Below are 7,623 nucleotides of genomic sequence, written 5' to 3'. Positions count from 1 at the left end.
GCAAGTGTGTGGTCGACTGAATGTGCCCTCAGGTATCGGTTGCCGACTCATACATCTGTGTTTACTTCAGAACTTTTTGCTATTGACAAAGCCATAGACTATGCTCTCAATTCTAGGCATGATTCATTTGTCGTATTTTCAGATTCAAAATCAGCCCTTCAGGCAATTGCATCTTGCACTACGGACTCTCATGAGATCCAGGGCCGCATCGTTAATAAGTTGCATTCATGCAACAAGTCATTCACGCTGATCTGGGTGCCTGGTCATTGTCGTATCTACGGCAATGAGCAGGCTGACTATTTGCAAAGTCGGCTGTGGAGCTCGAGGAGACTTGGGACGTTCCTCGTGATCTACGGTCGAGTCTATCTCTCAGAAAGAAATCAATAAATCTTCTGTGGCAAGGTCAGTGGACCAGACTAAATATTCCAACATGTAAGCCGTACCTGGGCGACTGGGACACTGCCAACCGTCCCAGTCGCCTAGAAGAAAAAGTGTTGGCACGGCTACGGCTTAATGCCACCATTTTAACCCACATAAAACCATATATGGAAAGACGCTTCCCACCGCACTGTGACATCTGTAATGCGGTGTTATCTATTAGTCATATCATCCTGCGCTGTCGGCGATTTATTCGTGAACGCGCTTCACTTATAAATTACTGCGGCGCAGCAGACGTCCCCTTCACCCTTTCCACTATCCTGGGTGATGGGGACATTGTTATGACTGATAAATTGATGGCTTTCTTGAGAGAGACCGGACTGATCAGAGTGATGTGACTTTTTTACTGTGTGGTTATGGTTTTTATGAACAGTAAATATGTATATATTGTAATATTAATTAGGGTTGACAGTTGACATATTTTAAATAGTTCCTCCTCCCACCGATCTATTTCTAATATAGATGTCCCCTACATTAAGCCAAGTTCCTCGCCTGACAGTCACCAGCTGATGAGTGCAAGTGTGCAATATAGGAAGGTATTGGGCACTTGCAGTCGATGGTAGTCTGCTGGGCGAGGTTCTTCAATTTTTGTACAAATTATGTAAATACATTATATTATCTTGCTTAAGTTATTCTAATTAGGGACGACAGCTGACGTATATGGAAATGTTCCTGACTCGTCTGGTTCCCTTTCATATATTGATGTCCCCTATATTAGGTTGTGCCTCGACTGACAGTCATCAGGTGATGAGTGCAGGTATGTAATGTAGAAAGGCATTACATATCTGCAGTCGATGGTGTTCTCTTGGTCGAGGCTTTTTGAATATTAGTGTAGGCCTAGTTATTTGTCTCTTAGGATTTAGTATAGGTTAGCGATTTGTCTGTTAGGTGGTTAGTTTTAGGGTCTTTAAATTAGGTATTTTGTTTATAAGTAATATAAGGTTAAAAATATAAAAAAATAAATAAAAATAATAAAAATAAAACTACAAAAAAATAATAAAATAAAAATTATTATATATATATATATATATATATATATGTACGTGTGCATGAAAGTGTGTATGTTCATATGCATGGATGTGTGTATGTATGTATGTATGTATATATATATATATATATATATATATATATATATATATATGTATGTATATGTGTGTCAATATATATACATACATATATCTGCCTTAATGACCAGAGGCTCCGGCCTCAATGGTCGATAGGCAAAAAAAAAAAAAAAATACTACAGTACCGCCAGATCCAGGGCCGCATTGTTAATAAACTGTATTCATGCAACAAGTCCTTCACACTGATCTGGGTGCCTGGTCATTGTCGCATATACGGCAATGAGCAGGCTGAATTACTTGCAAAGTCGGCTGTAGAGCTCGGGGAGACTTGAGACGTTCCTTGTGATCTACGGTCGAGTCTCTCTCTCGGAAAGAAATCAATAAATCTGTGGCAAGGTTATTGGACCAGACTAAATATTCCAACATGTAAGCCGTACCTGGGCGACTGGGACACTGCCAACCGTCCCTGTCGCCTGGAAGAAAAAGTGTTGGATCGTTTGCGGCTTAATGCCACAACACACAGGAAACCTTACATGGAAAGACGATTCCTACCGCACTCGGACATCTGTGATGCGGTGCTATCTGTCAGTCATATCATCCTGCGCTGTTGGCGATGTATTCGTGAACGCGCTTCACTTATTAATTACTGCGGCGCAGCAGACGTCCCCTTCACCCTGTCCATCATCCTGGGTGATGGGGACATTGTTATGACCGATAAATTGATGGCGTTCTTGAGAGAGACCGGACTGATCAGAGTGATGTGACTTTTTTACTGTGTGGTTATGGTTTTTATCAACTGTAAATAAGTATATATTGTACTATTAATTAGGGTTGACAGTTGACGTATTTGAAATAGTTCCTCCACCCACTGATCTATTTCTAATATAGATGTCCCCTACATTAAACTCCGTTCCTCGCCTGACAGTCACCAGCTGATGAGTGCAAGTGTGCAATATAGAAAGGTATGGGCACTTGCAGTCGATGGTGGTCTGTTGGGCGAGGTACCTAACTTTTTTGTACAAATAATGTAAATGCATTATACCGTCTTGTTCAAGTTGTGCTAATTAGGGCCAACAGCTGACGTATATGGAAATGTTCCTGACTCTTCTCTTTCATATATTGATGTCCCCTATATTAGGTTGTCCCTCGGCTGACAGTCACCAGGTGATGAGTGCAGGTATGTAATGGAGAAATGCATTACATATCTGCAGTCGATGGTGTTCTCTTGGTCAAGGCTTTCTACCATTATTGTAGGTCTAGATATTTGTCTCTTTAGGATTTAGTATAGGTTAGCGATTTGTCTGTTAGGTGATTAGTTTTAGGGTCTTTAGATTAAGTATTTTTGTTTATAAATAATGTAAGGTCAAAAAATAAAAAAAATAAAACAATAAAACAATAAAATTAAAATTATATATATATATATATATATATATATATATATATATATATATATATATATATATATATATATATATATATATATATATATATATATATATATATGGCCTTAATGACCAGGGGCTTAGGCCCCAATGGTCGATAGGCCTGAATAATATATATATATATATATATATATATACTCCCTCCAAAAAGTCTGTTAAAGGTTACGGGCCTTAGAATAATGTGGATAGTTTTGTGTTAGTAGAATTTATATTATGCTATACTATAGGCAGCTCTACTATTCAGCGCTAAGTCCTTGAAACTTTGACTCTTTAGTTAGTTTATTCTTGCCACCTGCAGATGCTTCTCCTTTGCTCAGAACATCATCCCTGTTGTCGTGGACGCACTGAAGGCCTCCTAGAGCCATTCCAAGTGAAATAAGTCTATAATAAACTAAATTATACAGTAGGAAGTCAGCACGAATATAATTAATAAACGCCATCATAGTAAGGGATAAAATATAATTAAACAAATGCGAAGCTACTCGATGCCGGGGCTTCAGGAGACTTTGGTTAATGGTGTGCGAGAATGATTTTGTGTGGTGTGGTGTGCTATGGCTTCGTTACCACCACTGAAGTCGACAGGACTGAAGCATCTTGAATCCAAAAATCATTAATTCAGAGACGGACGGACCGAACCGTTCCTAGAGGTGCGCGTATTAAAGAAAAAAAATCCTGTATTTAAATATAAGCAGCTGTATCCATTACATTATTACCCCCTTGAGTACGAAAAAGTATGTTTTTTATTACTGTTTTGCTATCTACTGATGATTCAATGCCGCTTAGGGAAGATTTTTTTTAGCTTCACTGCTTGTGTTAGATACAGCAATAGTTATCCCCTTTACTACTGAGAGATCATTCTTAAGTTAAACAAAACTCTTAGTGGTCGCCAAATAAAGAATAAAAAAAAAGACTTCACTGTACGGAGTAGGTTAAAGACAATGAAACTTATTCTATTGACTACGATCTGTGTGTGTGTGTGTGTGTGTGTGTGTGTGTGTGTGTGTGTGTGTGTGTGTGTGTGTGTAGTGCTGTACGGTACTCCATCACAGGCTTTACTGGCGAATTATTAACTTTGTCACACTAATTCCATAACAGGATTGCCAGTTAATGCTCGCCATGAACATTTCCCCTTAACCAACAGAAATTCGCCGTGTGTATACTTTGTAATTTAATTTTATAGATTTTCCCTGGTCACATAATTACGTTGGTGTTCTTTGTCTATTTATTCCCGCTAACTCCGGGCAATTTTATCTAACTTAGGAGAGATTTGTCGACCTGGAGTGGTTGGATATAGCCTTCTTTTAATATCTTCCCAGCTGAGGATCATTCTACTAAACCTGGGAGAAAAATTTCGAATGGTAGCGCTTAAATACAGTTTTTGTTAACTTCTTCAGTACGAGAGGGGTTACATATGCTGAGAATAATTTTCTGGAGGTAGCATGACTGAATTAAAACAATGTGCTGTACGAGTATACCGAAAGGGTCTGTCACGTAAGAGATCGTGTGAAGGAAGGGTAGCTGAAAAGTGTGGAACAAGGTGGAGGATAATATTAGGGAAGGTGGTTATACACATCAAGTTATTCTCGGATACAGACAACAGTACACGAGTATAGTTTGTGTTTACATTTACTTCATATATTAATTTATTTAGAACTGGCGAGAGAGTTTAAATACCTGGGTGCAGTGATTGAAAAAAAAAAGAAAAGAAAAGTAAATGTGTAAAAAAGAGGAAAATGCAGTGGGCCAGGGAAGGAAAGTGACTGTTTCTATGAAGACCTTAAAAAAAAGCTGAGGACTGAGTGTGGTGACTGTGTGAAGCTTGTATAAAGATGTTTTAATAACTACTGCAACATATGGTTGTGAGACCATGATGTGGCAGGAAAATGAGAAGTCGAGTGATAGGTGGACATGTGACTGTTAAGTAATGTGTGTGGTGCGTGGAGAGTGGACAGGGTATGGAATAATGTCACAGATGAGAAGTAAGGAAGTCCATTGATGAGTGTGCTAAGATGGTATGGGTATGTGGAGAAAATGTGAATGAACAGAATGGTAGAAAGGGTATATCTGAGCAAATCTGAAGGTGGAATAAGACGTGGTAGTTCTAGGATAAGGTGGAAAATTATGGTAAATGTGTTCGTGAGAAATAGAGGTACTGGAGCTAACAAGGCTAGGGAATAGACAACCGGTCGGGCTGGTTGGATGAATTTTGTGCGGAGGAGTGTATTATCGGGGTTTGGCACTTTTTTTTTTTTTTTTTTACTAACAGTCGTCAAACTCTGTTATATAGGTGAGTGAAATTTTGTGCGGAATGCTATTTTTGCCTATCAGGTGGAACCAAGATTCCAAAGGTCAGAATGCTCAGTGAAGGGGAGTTTGGCACACTCAGTCTGGCAAACTTTGCTTAGTATCTTCCTTCAATCATGTTCTTTTTTCTATCTCAGGACCCTACCTCACTCCAACCGAGGATGGGAAAGGAGGTCAGGATAACATTGATGGTGATGATGATAAAAAATAAGTGAAAAAATAGTATTTGGAAGAAGATTTCTGCCAAGAACAAGGAGCATATATGAGGGAAAGTGGTGTGCCGCGCGAATAGGAGTCTTTTATAACCTCTGCCTTATGATATTTGTTTACGCCACCCATAAGGGCGACTAAATAAAATCTTTTTTCCGAACTGGGTCACTCAAACACTTACTCATTGACTAAATGTACCGTTTTGAAGAATGCACGGCCAATATCCGACAAAGGAAAATGAAACCTTGCTCAAAGGTAGACTTCCACCGACACCACAGTTAGTATTTGATCTGCGGGTCTGCCCCTTCATTGTATGATTATTTCTCTTCCTTTGGAATACGGCAAGGGTGGGTGCAGCTGTCCTTTATCTTGTTCTGTTATATTCTGGATAGTGTAAGAGGATTGTTTTTAGGTGCAAATAGATAAAGGACTTCTTGCAATTGCGATGATAAGAATGATACCATAAACCTGTTCCTACAAGAGGTTTCCCTAAGTTGAATAAAATCAGCTGGTGATGGAACTAAAAAAAAGAAAAAAAAAATATCAGTGAAGAGATTAAATGTGGGTAGACATATTAGTTGTCATTTTGTTGGGACTACCCCTTACAGGACGCAGTATCGGGAACTGATAAGTAGATACATTAATTGGTCAGTAGTAATCAGGGGAGGCAGTAGTAGAGTGAAGTGAGTGTTGAATCTGAGGGTTGTGTGATTGTGGATTCAGTACCAGCTGTAGCAGAGAACAGACTGTGGGATGAATTAGATATCACCATCATCTCTGGTCAACAATGTGATCCCGGACACGTCGTAAGCACACAGCCATTAATACCGTAACACAAACCAGAACATGATACTCTCATATCACAGTAGAGATGGTGGGTATTAATGCCAAAAGGCCAGGTAAATTTTCAGAGCTTCAGAGCATCAGGCCTCTTTTGGTACGTCATAGATTCGGATGCGTAAAAAAAAAAAAAAAAAAAAAGGAAAGAAAGAAAAAGAAAGATTATAACATATAACGTGCGTTTATTAATCTAACAGCTGAAAGGAACCTTTTAATGCTAAACAGTAAGTTTACAACTATCTAACTGTTGACGTGTTTCGGAAGGTTTCCAAGCAATTACATGTAAAGACAAGTGTGGGGTGAAGTGCTTGAAAGGGTACATCAGGGAAGAAAGGTTGCTGGTTCTTTGAAAGCAGTGATAAGAAACAGGGAAGTGAGCATGGAAGTGAAAAAGTTACTACATGACAGTATTGTGATACCAACTCTAACGTACGGAAGTGAAGCTTGGACATTGTTGGAAGGACACAAGTCAAGAGTGAGAGCAGTGGAAATGAGTTATTTAAGAGGAGCCTGTGGAGTCACGTGGAGAGACAGGCTGACGAATGAGGATATAAAGGAGCGTTGTGGTGTTGATGTGGATGTGATAGGAAGCGTTATGAGGAACACACTGAGGTGGTTTGGCCATGTGGAGAGGATGGAGGGTGAAAGACTGACGAAGAGAGTGTATGTGAGTGAGGTGGAGGGGGGAAGAGGGAGGGGGAGGCCGAGGATGAGATGGAGGGATGGGGTGGAGAGGTATATGAGAGAGGGGGGTGTGAGTTGGGAGCAGGGCAGTGAAATGGCGGGGGACAGGGCGACTTGGAGGCGATTTGTTTGTGGCCACCCCAAACGGGATTGAGGCGTCTGGCAATAGATAGATAGACAAGTGTGGGGTAATGATATTTTGTGTTGGATCAATGGTGTGTGATTAGCTGTGACTCTTAGGTGATTAACATTACACTTCTACGTCGATTCACCAAGCTCTTTTGTTACTCCGGGCTTTATCTCTTGTATATTTTTTGCGGGTATTTATTTTACATTATTGCAATGTTTAAGTTTTTCCAGTTGACGCATTTTAAACAGGGGAGATGAGAGTCTGACGTCGATATAACGGTTCAGTTATTGAGGCGATGACTGAATTTAAACGGCCTTTTGATACTTTAATCGGTTTAGGAATGCGACGTCTTTTAAAATTTATTCTTGGTATCTCCAGACGATTCTTTCAGTTCAGGATATATTTCATGTTGGACAGGCTACATTAAATCCTTTTATTTCGATAAATCCTTCTTCGGCTTAGTTAAGCAAGAACACGAGTACAGGTATTTGAATATAAAATGGTTATTGCT

Source organism: Coenobita brevimanus, chromosome 16, assembly GCF_032717465.1.
Source record: "Coenobita brevimanus isolate Jiangsu-jjx chromosome 16, ASM3271746v2, whole genome shotgun sequence".
NCBI classification, from domain to species: domain Eukaryota; kingdom Metazoa; phylum Arthropoda; class Malacostraca; order Decapoda; family Coenobitidae; genus Coenobita; species Coenobita brevimanus.
This window is presented reverse-complemented; position numbering follows the sequence as displayed.